The sequence below is a fragment of the Pseudopipra pipra genome, chromosome 9, assembly GCF_036250125.1.
Source record: "Pseudopipra pipra isolate bDixPip1 chromosome 9, bDixPip1.hap1, whole genome shotgun sequence".
NCBI lineage: Eukaryota > Metazoa > Chordata > Aves > Passeriformes > Pipridae > Pseudopipra > Pseudopipra pipra.
The window spans coordinates 20,050,211-20,066,789 of NC_087557.1; the positions used below are offsets into that span (position 1 = coordinate 20,050,211).

General features: G+C 41.7%; 1 protein-coding gene across 19 annotated transcripts in view; it reads right to left on the reverse strand.

The window, feature by feature from the left end:
- The window catches only part of NFIA (nuclear factor I A), a 411,656-nt gene that overhangs the window by 91,920 nt on the left and 303,157 nt on the right, over positions 1-16,579 (reverse strand). The window lies entirely within an intron of this gene.

Sequence of the window (16,579 nt, forward strand, 5' to 3'; positions counted from 1 at the left end):
CCCACTTAGCAGTAATTATTGTTTATGTAGGTGGGTAACTAGTCATACAGCTATGTAGGCTGCTTTGTGGTTTCTATCTAGAGGTTAGGAAAGCTAACATGACACATCAGCAGGGAGATTTTTACATGTTAAAGCATCTCAACAGGAAATCTGAAACAAAAGAGGACTATTTTAATAAACGGTTACCTTGGATGACCCCTAATGACTTCACAATTGAAATGAAAATACTGTACCTAGGAAACAGACAGGACAGCTAAGTTCCATAATCGTTTTAAACATTATTCTCTAAAGAAACATCTGATCAGGATTATCTACCCATTCATTCAAACAAAACAAGATTTAAAGATGTACTCTTCATTTTTCTAAGGTTACACTAGGGAAATCTTAAAATAGCAGATGGTTAAAAAAATTTAAATGAAGGCCTTTTGCACCAAAAAAATATTCTACCATTTCAAATTAGGCTTTGAAAAGAAATATAAACCTCTATGTAAGAAAACTGTTAACTTTGAGCTGTGGACTGTCTGTAGGAATCAGGGCGGACACATCCACACTCATCTCCCTTGTGCAAGGAATGCCTCTACACTTGGTATCAAAATGTTATTGCACTTTACATAACAGTATTTTCCTTCTTCTCTGCAAACATGCCTACCACCAAATGTTCATTTAATTTTCACGGGTATGATCAGTGACAAAAGGAGCAGTGCTGGGGCTGCAGCCCAGAGCGAGCGCGAGGGGTGGGGTACAGCGTCTCACGCAGGACAGAGCTGGACTTCAATTAGAGGGAGGTCTGCAGTTGGTCGGCCAGGCTGACCTCCTGCTTTTGAAATCAGGGTCAAAGGAGAAATCGCAGGATAAAGAGATTATTAAAAGAACTGTAAAGTCCTACTTGCCCACAGGATAAGTGCCATACCTTTTTAGGTTGCCCTACTTAGAGTCACTGATTCCAGCGCACGCACACATATATTATTGAATGTTTTGCAGGGACACCATCTGCTCCATCGTTAATTGTTTGTCAGGCTCACTACGATTTCCCTACATTCCATATATTCTACTGTACCCCACGCTCATCCCAGGAATACCTGTTCACCTTTGTCTAAGGACCAGAGCAATAGGACTAATGCAAGCTGCATATTTGATTCCCTGGTTTTCTTTTGGGGTTGTTTAAAAAAACCAACATATACAACATGTACCATTGACATCTCTACCTGGAGAATAGGATGCAAAAGAAATACATCCTGTGTGCAGGACTACAGAGTAGTCAGGGAATATTATCAGGGAACATGTCAGGGAAAGGTTTGGGAGAGATCTGGAGGGAGGAAAGCTGTTCATCTCCAGCCAAGATCTCATGGAATTCTGCTCCTACACAGAAGAAGTTCCCTGTTTCTGTGAGGAGCCCACGGTGCCAGATGAACGCAGTCGCTAAGCTAACAGACTCCAGACAAGTTTCTACATCAGGCATCTTTTTATACTTCAGCAATAATGATGAGTTTTCAAACTGTGTATATGTATATCTTTGGGCATCCTTGTGTATGTGTGTATACATATGTATTATGTACACAAACATATAAATATACACAAATCTGTCATGCTCCAGCTGTAGATAAATGTACTATAAAATATTGAAATTGATGCTGAAATTCAACACAAACAAATTCCTCAATCTGCAAACAAGGTTTTTATTTACATCAAGAGAATAAATTTTTCTCTACTTCAAATGAATAAATATTCTTACGAGCTTTTATTTTTCCTTATTTTCAATTTAGAAATGGCTTTCAGAGAGCTGTGAATGCTTTTGCCTGATCTGCTTTGTATTTTCCCATAATAAAGGTGATGACTACCTCATTCTGCTTTTTAGAAACAGTTGCTGGCCATACACGTTTGTTCATCGACAATTTCCCAAGTATTTTTAATATGAAGATCTACTTTTCATATGCTGCAGCAGACTTGCCTATTGAATTAAATGATCTGTGAATTAAAAATAATTCTCTTAGGTCTTCACTGAAACCACTCATGTGCCTAAAATTAAGCATATGCTTAAGTGCCTTGCTGGATCAGGGCCAGGATGCTTACTACTCCGCAGAGCCCTTCGGAGGGAAGCCAGTCTATGCTATATAACTTCTCACACTGTGCTCATCATGGCAGTATCTGAGCAACTTCCAGAAGTGCATCCAGCAATGCCACGAACATCTGTCACGTGTTGTTTTTTCACAGTGCACCATCCTGGCTCTGCTCTGGTGTCCACTCCCACCTGCATTTCTCAGGCAGGTTCCTAGCTCACGAAGAGTGAAGGTGAAATTTAAATATGGGAGGAAAAAACCTCCAAATCATAGCCACTGTAGCACATTTGGCTGATTTTTTAAATTAGTCTAGAGCCTTTGTAATTATCCAATAAAAATGTGATTGTCACACAGCTAACAGTGTTACCTTAACTTGGCAAACACAGGTAAAACCAAAAATGAAAATGTCATTTTAAATATATTCTAACTCTCAGGGCATGAGAGAAATTGAATAAGTTATCTTGGGCCTGCTGACCTCATTATTCCTATTTTGGGTATACTTGAAATGTCTGCATAGTTCTGCAGGAACATTCCTCATGGTTGTACATGTAATAGTAATCATTAAACAACAGCATGCAACGGGTGTGATTAGATTTTCACCCTTCAATACTGCAAATAAACATTTCACAAATGAAAGGTGAATTTCACAATTCTCCAATTTGCTATTTACTTATAAACATTAGGAAATCAGGGGCTCCTCTTGCCAATCATTAATGTCTTGATACCCATAAAAGCAATACTTAGAGCTGTATCAGGAATTAATTTTAATACACTGTTAGTGTGTGAATTTACAGTTCACTAGAACCCCACGGAGGTTTAAAGATTTGCCTGGATGGCTCAGATTGCAAAATCTAGGCCTAAGACTGTTCCTTTTGCTGAGCTTTTGCAACAAGAAAATGAGAGAAACAGGACAAAGAAGCTAGAAATGTAAATGAGGAATGACTGGGAAATAGCAGGATTGACAAAATACGTGAAGAAAACTTTAACAGGGGTCAAAATGCAAAGATACATCAATTTGGCCATTCCACTTAATTCTGAATGAGAAAAAAAATGTTAAAGTCAAGCAATTACATATGCAGATGTTAGCATTAACGAGCTCCTGTACTGAAAAGATGATTAAACATCTTGAAAGCTCATGAGATTTACTTTTCATATGGCACTTTACTGAAATATGTTCCCTCAATAGTTTTGCTCAATATCCCAAAGACAGGACATTGAAACTGCTGTATATGACAGGTTATCTCTGCAGCTTTGTGTGACCCTCACAGTTCGGTGGTGAACCAGGTGTTCAAAATTAACCTCATAGAGCTCATTCACTGAAATTCTGGGTACAGATTAAGACACCAGGCTGGCCAAGGCAGGTCCTGACTCAGCAAAGCCGCTGCAGCACATACTTCAATTTCCTCACACACCTGACTAAAAGCACATGGTTATTGCCCTGCCAAATAAAGGTGGGCTGACAACACTGAGGAGGAATTACAATATGCTGTTGAATCATTCCTTCAATGCAAGTCTAGGTGCAGTAGCACTTTGCTCATGACCTAAGATCTCACTTCAGCTCATGAGGACGATCATATTCCCCCTAAGGGGGAAAAATCCCAGGTTAATAAGATCAAATTCAATAAAGCAGATCAGGATAGTGACTAACAAATCATATGCCATTACCCAATCACACTTTTGTTATATTGTACAAATGTGGTGTAACATTATCATAACAGGTACCACATGGAAAACATCCTTCCATAGCTTGATGACTGCTTTAATTGGGGAGAAAATTCATAATGCGATTTACATATTCTTCTTTTGGATCCCAGGAGAGAAGCCAGAAGAAAAGGCTTGAATTGTTGGAGTTTAATTCTGATCTCAAAGAAGTTTTAAACAAGTCTTTCTACACTGATCAAACAGAGTTTCACCTCATTTTCTCCTAATTTACACTGGCGGAGGAGAAATCAGGATTAGGCTTGTTGTCTAGTGCTATTTGTTTTGAATTATTAAGCAAACATTCCTATTTCAATGAGTAAACGTGTACAAAGGCAACTAACCTTCGTCCTAAAATCGAGTTTACAGGGGGAGTATTGTCTGCTTTCCCAATTAATGCTGTAAAAAGGAGTCTCAGACGTTGAGCTACCAATCAAGAGCTTGTGTTGTAGCTTGAGAAAATCATGACTGATGCAATTACTTTTATGTAGAAAGTCTGAATATGGTCTATAGGTTAAAGTTCATTGGGTTATTGTTCCTTAATTGAATATCAGAAGATGTTTTCAAGGTGCTTGAGGTATTATTGTTATTTAATTAGCAGGCTTCCTTGTGTAATCCAACAGTATTATTTTTACTCTAAAACAGTTAGATTGCACCACAAATACACAAGGTATTTTCTAAACAGAGATACAGCTGGTTTCCTGAAATCCAAGCTTAAATAAAACTGGGAGAGAGTTACTTCTTTGAAGATGACAAAGTCCAAATCTAGTTATTTCTCTTCCACTACAGTCTGAGTGACAATGTATTAAGATTTGAAGAACAGCTTTTTGGGAGACTTTGATTCCTTTTCAGTGTTTTAAATTACACAAGTCCCCCAAACTAGCACTGAACCCATTTCTAAAGCCTTTTTCATGTTCAGCATCTCACTATACATAGCCATCTTAAAACCTTAAAATAGTAATAATCAATTAGGGTCTCAAGCCTATTATCTTAACCAAATGCCTGATTAAAAGAAAAGCCCTCTCTGCTCGAAGTGCAACTTGATTCCTTTTGGTTTTATCCTCTATCTAGATAATCCCATGTTTCACAAACAATGCTGAGCAATAATGTTGATGAGAAAATTAACGTCTGTATCACACAGCACATGCAGGCCTGGAGAGAGAGGATGTTATCAGAGGGAACCCGGCTCACCCCGAGGACTCCCAAAAGATTAGCTGTTCCACAGCTGCACTGGCTGAGGAGGATGGGGGTGATGGAGTTAGTCCTAATCTGCATTCTCCAGCAAAAAGGAAAAGGCTGAACAGGCGTGCTTCAGTCAAGACCTTCATAACATTTACACTCTGCTTAATTGGAAGGTGAGTTTATCAAGCCTGTGCTGACCCTCCACTGCAGAGAAAAACTTCAGCATTATCCCACACTGGAAATATAAAGAAAGATTCATGGGGCAATGCCACATTTGCTAACTTCCCTAAAAAAAAAAAGAATATTGAAGAGACCGTCCATCCCAGCCACAATACTCTGTCCAAGGGAATGTCTGTGCCATTCCCACGGCAGACAGCACCAGGGAGCTGTGCACAGGCCTGGATATTGCACGTAGCAGTAATAAAATCTGCATTTACCAACAGCCCCCAAATACTGATGGCCAGAGCTGCCACAGTGGCCTTGTTTTAACTGCTTTGTACAAAATGCATTCCTCAAAATTGTAAATTATAAGACTTTAATGGGAAATTAGACCACATTTTTAATTCATGGACGTTTTATAGAAGAGTTAAGCAAGACATTATACATTAAAGGTGATACAGAAACCTCTCTCACTCCCTGACAAACGCTCCCACTTCTATTTCGGCTTGTTATTTCCAATTTAATTTTAATGCTACAGCAATAGCTCACCTTGGACAAATTGCACATTTTCTTATGAAATAACTGCAGGGCCACATGTCACAGATGCCGTTATTCTCCCTGACTTGCCTACCTGCCTTTGGCTGAGATTTTAAGAAGCACCAGAACTTTCTTTGTGGCCCATAGCAGGATGGATTAGACCGTCCAGGGCATGTCGTGTTAGTACAATAGAGGAACACTTTTAAGACTTTAAAGTCATGTAATACAATTCTAGGCTGGATCTTTCTTGTTAAAAAAAGTAGAATGGGAGTCATTGAAAGAGAAAAGGGCCAATATTTGACAACAGAAATCAGCATAACCTCCTAACAGCGGCAGTCATGGATGACTGCCCTTTGACCCAGGGAGATTATGTGGGATTTCAATGACAACAGCTGGAAGTGAGCATGTGAGAATAGAGAACACAGATCTGAGGCCTCCTACAAAAGACTGCACAATCCCTGCCCAGATCTGAGTGTTGATTAGAAATTGTTTCCTGGTCCTGGCTTAATAGACTGTGATAATGAAAGTTTTGCTAACCCTTCACAATATGCAAAACCATCGGTAAATGATTTGCCTTTTTAGCTAAAAAGTCTGTATCCAGCAGACAGTAAAATTGTCTGTCTAAAATTGCTAGTTTTTGTGGGTGCCCAGTGCTCAAGTTCAGCTCCTTTTCGTAATGTTTTTGCAATCTTGGTGGCCATGGGAAATCAACATCTGAAGATGCTGGGAAGGGGTTCTGGGGAAGAACTCTCACCCCCTCCCTAGGGAACCTAACTGACCCACCACAATGGGCAATAGGTGTCCTCCAGAGGTGAATTAGACCACAAATACACATGTAATGTCTCCCTGTGCATTGCTTTCATAGTCATTTTAGAATCTCTAGTAATGACAATGCTTAATTATTCTTTTGATATGTGTCATATTGCAATTCCAGAGTCTGGGTTGCAAATTAATAAACATGGGCCAGAGGAAATGTGGAATCAGGCTGTGCCACCAACAGCCTGATCCTGCAGCAATCCACCGCAACTTCATGTCTTAGGAGATTCAACTCATTTTATATTTAAGTGCAGAGATAGTGGAATTAATGGCAACTTATTACTGTTAATGAACCGATCACAGATTGCAATCAATCATGCCAGGTTTTGTCCAAGTGGTGGGCACACAGATAGTTCCTTTCTCTTGAAGACAAAGGTCTTTTTGAAACATTGAAAGCACTTCAATTCACGTTAAAGACCTTGTATAATGGAAACCATTCCAAGATCTAAGATGTCTGGTGTGGTTTTTCGTTTCTGCTGACTCCTAACATTTTGGGTACTTTTTCATACTTATGTGTGTGAGAAATCAGTCAAATACAGTTTTTTGATATAATGATAAAAATTTAGAAACTCCCTCTCTACCATATACCCAATTCGATACAAAAATTGCATTAATACTGATAGCGGCCTATAGCTTGAAAAACAACAGATGTCTTAAATTAGCATATTTCTGTTTCAGGTCCTCAATCCAAAAATCAAATTTTAAAGAAAAGAAGAAAAAAATCATTATAAATGGTCATACTCATTTGGCAGCTTATAAAATAATGTGCCTCCTCAAAAGCATTTCAAAGTAAATGAGATGAAATCTACCTTGGGATAATAATTCTGGAATATTTATAGAATCCAACAATAAAAAGAGTAATAAAAAGAAAAGTCTGCCTCTCTGCAAATAATAATATGAAGGAGTTATTTATCTTCATATTTTCATATCAACCCTGGTTACAAGAGCAGTGACAGCTGCGATCTCCAAGGTCTGTGGTGATACTGCCAGTGACTCAGTGCCCAAATGAGCCCAGAGAAACCACCCGGTTTCCCGGAGCTTCCAGGAAAGCTGATGGGATGTGCTTCTGCAGGGTGCTTCCCGAGCACCCACCAACAGGCACCTACCCACAGGCACCCACCCACTCTCTCATCCCAGGAAGGGGGGTACTGCCGTCTGTCCTATTCCCCCTCCAAAGCCTTTGTAAAGTGAATGCCCCAATGTCACGAGCTCAGCATTGCATTAACCCCAGGATCCCCCAGAGAACTGAAAAATCTCCTAAAGAGAATAATGTAAGAATAATTTCTATCCAGCTGGTAATTTTTTGATGTCAGCATCATGTTTCTGGTACAGCCTGAAAACATGGATTTCTACAACTCATTTGTCTGTGGCCAATCTCACACACTCCATCAACTGTCCTTGCTCCTCTCTCCATCATCTGTCCTTGCTCCTCCTACTCCCCATCAAGTATCAACTGACATTTTGCCTCCTGAATTTTGTTCACTGATTTCTGGGAAACTCCTGGCAGGAGCAAGGGCTTGTAGGAGCCGACGGCGGGGCCACATTCTGGTCTCCACACTGACGGAGACTCTCTTGGTACATGCAGAGTCTACTTGGGTTTACACTACTTCAAATTAGAATTTAGCTACAGTATTAATGTCATAAATATTATTGTTCATGATGTGTGAAGAACATCAGTGTGAAAATAAATGTAAAGATATTTAAAAACTGGTGTGGAATACTTAGGTATTCAGACTAATCACGGGCTGAAATAAGCACATTTGTTTCAAATCCTGTTTATAGCACTACAGCCCCTCCCTCCTTTAAATCTTCCTCTTAACCATAGTGATGTTTATTGAATACCTGTCATTTCTCCAGCAGCATGTGCCAACAGCGGCTCACCAGTGCCAGGCTGCATGAAAACCCTTCTGTCTCCTATTCTCCAAGGGGCTCCCTTAGATCAACCACTACCATACCCAATACACTGAAACCCATAAATTTGCAGATACTGCAGTCAAAATTCTTAACAGGAAAGTGCACCCATTTTGCCCAGTGTAGCATACTGAAATATCACATGGTGAGAAGCATTTCTCACCATGTGTAAACTGTCAATTTGATTTGAAATTAAAATTTTTGATTAACATGAGCATTTCTGAGCCTCCCGCTGGCAGCAGCCCTATTGCTGAAAAGTGACATGATTTGTGACACACATGCTGTACAGAAGCCCCATGCCAGCAATTGTTAAACCCATTTTCATTCTGCTTTAATACGGTATGACACTCAGGAAAATAATTTTAATATTTAGGAGAAAGGGGGTAAAGGCTTAAGGACTGAAGTCTTTTATAGGTGTAAAGCAGGATTAGAGCAGCACGAAAAATCAGCATGGGGGTCTCCCCGTCTTGTAAGTCATGTCTCTTTTCAGCAATAGGAACCATCTGCAGGAGGCTAAGAAAGGTCCATGCTGAAGCACAAAGCCTTCTTTTAAATCCAGTTGATATTTCAAACACAGCATGAGGTACTTTCCACCTATGAATGCCGAGATGCTTGTGCACGGGGAAATGCTCACAACTCCAATAATTAAACCCTCTCGGATGGGAGCTGGGATTTTCTGGTTTCCACAGCGGTCTGTTATTTTTCCATGTTTATCATTTCCCTGGAGATACCAGTGGTCACTGGAGATGCTAACATTTATATGGTGAATTACTTACGAAAGAGGAAAGTTTTGTGACTGTTAAAGACTTTTAAGGCCAGGAATCTACCTCTTCATCAGGGCGGTGGGAAGATTTTTGTGAGTTTAAGCAGCTACCAAGTGAACACAAGAAGCAGGACGGGTTTTAAGGCTCTGATGTACGCACGCAGGAGACAAAAGTTCAGTGGGGATTTTTATAAACGTAAGCCTGTGTCACTGCTGCAAGCTGCTGACTCAACTGTGTCACCTGCGTGTTTCTCAGAGTGGATCATTTTTTTTCCAGTAACATCATGTTCTGAGGAAGTTTATCATGAAACAAGTATCACGAACAGTCATTCTGAGCAGCAGAACAGCTTTGATATGTGTCGACACGCATTTGACTTTTCTTTGAGCTCCTAACACTATTCATCACATTAAACACTCTGCTCTGCTGGACTCTCTATTCCTAGTAAACACAGAGCAATTTCTAATTGCCATAATACAGCAAGTTAAAAAAATATAATATTTTAAAAACAACTTCAGATGGTGAAATGAAATACCAGGATGATTCAGATGCCCTGGAACTATTCAGGCCTGAACATAAAGCTGTGGGCTCATTTATGTTAATAACAACACTCAAAAACTCAATAACTCAATCTGCATGATAAACACAATCCTCGATAAAGCCATGATACATAGTTACTATAAGTATGCAGGTTCTTTTAAACAAGTCTTAAGTTTAAGTAAGCATTGTGTGTAAATATCTAGTTTAATTAGTATATTGCCGAGAAATTATACATCTACACTCAACGATGCTGTAATTATTTTAGGATCTATGAAACCCTCCATCAGCTGGTGGTAGTTAAGTGCACCCTCCAAGGTTATCCTGCAGACACGCTCGGAGCTGAACCAAGGGAGTCTGAAGTCCTGTGGACACAGAATTAGAGGGCTATAAAAAGAGGCATTGGTTTTTGGGGGGTCGGTTTGGTTTTTTTTTAATGTGCACGTTAGTTTATAGTTATAGAAATAATCCACGTATTCAGATAATATAGCACAATTCTCTAGAAAAGCCCAGTGTCCAGGAGGAGCCTGTGGGACAGGGTCAGGTGAGAATGGGCATCCTCCAGTCCCACTTTGCTGAGTGATATGCACACAAACCCTGGTGACTTCATTAGCTGGTTCCTCTCATCCTCCCTTCCTGGCACTCCTCTCTCTTCACACCATGGCACTTCTAAAAGACTATGGCTGGACACTACGATAATGGAAGCTGTAGAAATATCTGCTGAAGATTAGATAGTATAAATGTGATGTGAAAGTAAGAATGCTGTGCATGGAGGCTAAGTCACAAAAGGATCAACCAGTTCCACCTTTCTCCACGGGCTTTCCTCTCCTTTCAAAGCTACTTCTTACACCTCCTCTGCTGACACCACCTTGAGCAAACTGTAGTTCACAGTAAACCCTGTGGATATTGTGTTACTTTATTTAGCTATTGTCTTTTCTATTGAATTCTTGGAATTCTCTCTCCAGGAGGCTGTTACTCCTCTATTCTCTGTACAGAACAATAATCTCCTAACTGAAGACTTTTAGTCCCAAGCAAGCTGATTTCCACCAGGTTTACAGATCAGTTATCCTTGTGGCTTGAGGAAAGAGATTTTCCACTAGTCACATAGACTGGTTTGGGTTGGAAGGAACCTTAAAGATCATCTTGTTCCCACCCTCTGCCATGGGCAGGGACACCTTCCACTAGATCAGGTTGCTCTAAGCCCAATCCAACCTGGCCTTGAACACTTCCAGGGATGGAGCATCCATATCATCTGTCCTTGACTGCCCACATTATGGGGCTCATGAAGGTCAGTCGGGGCCACTCTGAGAGATCCCAACACAGAAGATGGGGATAACCTCATGAGCTTTTCTCCAGCAGCACTTGGGCTGTCTCACCTTGGACAGTAGAGTACCAAGGTAAGTCTCTGGAATAAAGTTTTGATGTACCGGTAGCATGGAAGACAGAAAGGGGTGGGTCCAAAAGCACAGTAATACTTGTTTAGGGACATGTCAAGCTTGCACAAGACCTAGACACAAAACTTGGTGCTTATGGATGCAGATGAGGCCACTGTAGGCAAACACCATGTGCCCAACATGTCTGGAAAGTTCCTTTCCAGGCAGCAGAGCGATCCCCAGCGCAGTGTCACCCTCTACATGGAGGCCCTGCATGAAGCCTGGGAACTAAAGGAACTGTCCTCATCACCTGCTAGCAGGGAACAAAGTGCCTCTACTCAACACAGAATCTCTGGGTGGCCACCAAAGTCTGCACCAACTTCACCTGAGTTACTCAGGACATCTCCAGAGAAGAACAAAAGGGTGGAATGACTAGCACAGACACCAAGGAGTCTCCACAAGGGACATGTCACTCCTCATCTGCCTCTGACTGACTCCACTAGGAGTGTGAAGGTACTTGAGCAAAGTACTGCACTCACATAGAAGCAACACAGCCCCTTCCCTGGGTGACACAGGCTCTCTGAGCTCATATCCCAGGCTCTACCATGCCTCTGCCTCCTCCAAGCACTGAGGAAGAAGCCCCACAGACTTATGGACTCAAATCCCAAGGTCTGATGCACTCAGGGTTAGGCAGGCAACTACACTTTCAGACAGTGGTGGAGAACACCCAGTGTATTAGTGGATAATTCCCCAAGCCAAGTCCCAAATGAGCAACAAAAATCCAGTGGGAAAAGACTGCTGGATGTGGAAACCAGCAACAGAGCTCTGCATGATGAGTGAGACTCTCCTTCCGTTTTATTCTAAGTTTGTGTTTTGTAGGGCAGGATGCCCTGTCTACATTCCTTCATGGACTAAGAATGGACATTTATTAACAAGTACTTGGGCTGACAGCCCAAAACTCTAGACTCCTGGCCTGGGACTGTATGACAGAGGGTCAGTGACCCCGTTTGTGTGTACTTCTACAGACACATGTTGGTGTGATAGGGGCATTCACTTTCTCAGGTTCAGGCCAAGGTCAGGCCAGAACATGGACTTAGTTTATTCTCTCCATGTAATCTGCTCAGGCTGTAGCCCAAAGAGGGCCTCGGAGTTCACGAATTGTGAGTGCATTGTGAGGGAGTCAAGATTAACAAAGTAAACAGAAGGGGCAGAGAGGGACCTTCTTTGGCCTCAACTGATTTCACGGGCTCATCCCATGCATGGCAGATTTGGTGGTTCCAGAGGAGGTGCTCAGGGAATTAAGATGATATTGGTGGGATGTCTTGCTCCAGGAGCATGCCTCCAGCAACTCAGACACTTTCTTGGTGTAACAGTTCATCTCAGAGGACCTGAGACGAATCTGTTGCTAGAAGCTGGGTTGGGCAGCTAAGCCTATGCAATCCCTTCCTGTGGTAGAAGACTTGCCTCTCTAGAGCCTCTAACCAGCTCCCAGCAGTCACTGTCTGTGGCACAGTGCGATACACAGGGAAGCAGAAACATGGCAGTGAGGTGGATCATTTAAGACATTCTGTATTTAAGACGATATGTAGATACCACAGGGACTGAGACTTCATATTTTGGACCATGCTTAGCAGTTTGGCTTGTGACACTTTGTACCGTGACTGACTTCCAAGCAGGTAGAAATAATAAAAAAAGGAAGAGGAATTTCACTCACAGAGAACTTTATATTAAACTAAAGCAACTCAGGTAAAAAGGAAACCCATCCATTACAGTTTGTAAAGGATAAACATTTGTTTCTTCTCTGTTCCTCCTTCGCTCGCATTACTAAAATGCAGAAAAAAAGGAAAAAATAATGATGGATGGATTTTGGAAGACTTAGAGTTCAGCTCAGGATGGATGAGATCCCAACATTTCAGATTCTTATCTCATCGTAATTGGAATAACTAAACCTCTCTTGTCTGCAAAATTAGGCAAGATATCCTGTGAGAATGGGCTCTTTTTCACAGCAGTTTAGTCCCCAGACGCATAAAAGAATGAAAACAAGAACTGGAACAGAACATTTTTAGTTTTGAATAATGGCTTCATCTGGGCAGTTTAGAACTAAACTTCACTGGAAGAGCTGAGGAGGAAGTTCTTGCTGCCAGTGTGCCCATCCCTAGACACATTCTTCCACAGAGCACATAAATACTTATCTAAAATGATAATTTATCCAAGAAACTCCCATTCTGTAGAATTCAAAAGAAAAACAGAACGGGAAGAAAGTACACTGTCCACCCTTCTACCCTGAAGGAATCATTCAACAAAGTCCATGTGATCCACCTTTGCTCTTGAGCAAACACTGTCTACTTTGACTTGTCAGGATAAGCAGGTGAGAGGTTGTTGACTTCCTCCAGCAGCAGAATCTCAGGTCCAGAGCAATTGCAGAGTTAGCCTGAAACATCTCAGTTTTAAACCTTCCTGAGGTTCAACACAGAGAGATGAATTCCAAGATGACCTGGTATCTCCACTGATTACAGAGAGACAGTGAGGATTTTAGGTTCATCACTGGTGTCTCATTTTAATGCCTAATGTTAGATGGAATTAAATCTAAATCCTAGTCCATGTACCACATCAGCACAGATCTGGAAGAAAATTTGCTTTCCTCCCCATATCTTACCCCAGGCAATATCTCTTGACATTCTCCATCCTTACAGTTTTATCTGGCTACTTTTTGTTTGTTTGTTTTTTAAATTCAGAAGACTGTAAAATACAAACGTTGCTGAGTTATTCTTGCGTTCCTGCCCTTCATCTAGTTCATTTGCAGGAGGGAATAATGATCTGTCACCAAGGTAAATTCACTGCCTGGCAGATAATGCCACAGTGTTTCTGCTGCCCATTTCACAGTAAGACATTCTTTTTCAATGATGTTGCATCTCTGTTCTCATGGGAACAGTTTATGGCTGACATAGCAATAGTTGTAATAACAACTTACATTTATATTGTATACGGGATGATCTTTACTTCTTTCTCCTTCTAACAGTGGAAGGCTCCCAGTCCTACTGCAAATATATCCTTCCTGGCTATATCAGACAAAAATATGGATTCACTTACTCTGGGCTGCCTCATTCCTCAGCCGTTTGCTCGGGTTGTCATCCCATTTTGTTATTGATTTAAATTGAGCCGTGAGCCACTACCCAACCATTGCTCTAAGCCTTCACTCACAAAAATCTGTGAGAATCCTCTCTTGCCTCAAAACCGCAGCCACCTCAGTCTGTCAAGCTGATGTCCATTCTCTCCTGCTCCTCACCTCTTCCCTTCCTCCTGCAGTTCCAGCTCTGGCATGCTTGGCTGTACAGTAAAATTGGCTCCCCTCTGTACAGCATGGGGGACACAGCCAGCTCTCTGCATTCTGCTCTTGGAAACTTCCTGAAAGTGAATTCCCTGATCTTAAAAATCAGGACTTTGAGGACTAATATGTGGGAAAATTGCAGGAGGTTTGCAGTGCAAAGCTTGTCAGGTGGGGACACCCCCCAAACACCAGCAGGTTTTCAGATGGGGATGCAGCTGTCAAAGAGCTTTCTGTTAGAGACAAGATCTTAAGAGTAAGGAATTAAAGTGGAAAAATTACAGGGACAGAGGTCTGGATTCTCTGTGAGTGAGTGGTACAGCTACTTGACTAGTATCTCTCCCTTATGATCCCAGGAGAAGAAATACCAGCAAAGGGTTTGGCCCACTGTGTTCTGGAAGATGGTGTTGACACCCCTGTGTCTGGCAAGGGGGCACTGGGGGGAATGCTGGGGGTGCCAGCATGTGACTGTGCTGTGACCCCATGGGAGGGCACCCCACAGTCAGAGTTGGGCTGCTGGTCATCTGTGAGAAAAGAGAAATATTTGGATCCCCTGTAGCATCCCTATCTTTTCCCTGTGCCTCCTTTCTCCAGGGATGGGAGCGAGATGCCGGCTCCTCATCCCAGAGTGTGGCTTACAGCAGATCCCCTTGCTTCAAGTGCAAGTGAGGGAGGGTGGGAAGTAATAATTAGAGACACTCTAAAATGATTGCATTAATTGAATCTTATGAAAATGGAAAACAATGGCAGTGGGTAATAATAAAACCCTACAGTAACGATGTACATCTCTTGTTTATTAGAAAGTGCTTCACTGACTACAGATTTTCTCTGGGGCACAGCAGGAAACTTTTCTCCTTTAAATTTAATCAGCCCTTTTTTGCCTTCTTTTTTTTTTTTTCTTTCAGAGAAAAATACCAGCTATCAGATCTGTGTTTCCCATCCACTCCTAAGACTCCTCAGTGCAGTGCCTGGAGGTGATAGTGTGAACTCACTCAAGAATGTGAAGGCATTTTATAAATCATTTGGTTTCAGCAGGAGGGGGAGAAAGGAGAAGGCAGAGGGATGATATAGTTTACAGCACATACTCAGCAGTAACTCCCAACTGTCAAACTTCAACATTTTCTTCAGTTGCAACAGTGGTTAACAAAAAAATGTTAAGACAGCAGACATGAAATGCACATAGTAAGCAGCACATTTAATCAACTGGCACCTTCCTACCACCCCACCGCCAAAATCTATCCGGACACTATCACAGCCTAGGAAAAAAGTTGTATAACTGGAGATAGGGCACTGGCGGGAGAAAAAGGAGCACAAATGAATAACATGAACTGCTGTAAACAACTTGCGGCGCCTTTTGTGTGCCAGATAACAACAGCAGAGTTAAAGGAGTGTGTTTACAAGTGTGGCTCTCTTGCCTCACCTTCCTCCTGCCCCCTTTTGCCATGCTCCCTATGTTGCTCCTGGGAAAATATTTGCAAACCATTGCAAATAAAAGTCTCCTTCTCACTTTCCAAGAAACGGATCTGGTATTTTTCCATTTCAGGCCAGGCCTCAGAGGGGATTTTATTCTTGCAGCTCTGTGAGAGTCACCCTAAACTTTCTTTCCAGTTCCTAGCTAGTAACTTCTGCAACTAAAAACCACTAACTATTTAGCTACAGAAGTGATGATGCTTTCTCTAGGAGCCTGGTCTCACGAAATTACACTCTCTGACAACAGCAGCAGTCCAGCACACAGCTTTCAGGAGCTGTGCATTGCTTTCCACATGCATCTCCTTGCTGGTGTACACAACTTCAGGGTTACAGAACTAAGCCTACTTGGAAAGCACCTGATTAACCCATGAATCTGCAGCATGCACAGACAATTCAGATTTTTTCTGAATGTGCAAACCAAGTATTAGTATGAAGGCTGGGATCCATTTGAATGAAAACCACGTTGTACCTGTAAAACCATGATTCATCCAGGCACTACACCACACGCTGAAACCAGGGGAAGGTGTGAAACGATGACACACATTTTCATAGTGTGTATATATATTTGAAAAGGTCTAGAGTCAACAGAATATCTCCTGCGTCGGTTAGGATGTCAGAGCAAAAGAACACACGAGCAAGAGCGGGAAAACACAATTCCTTGTCACAGCTTGGTGGTGGCCTCGTGCTCCTCTTGGACATTACCGTCTGGATGAACCCAGTTTAGGTGCTGGCCGTTCAGATACAGTGAAGGAT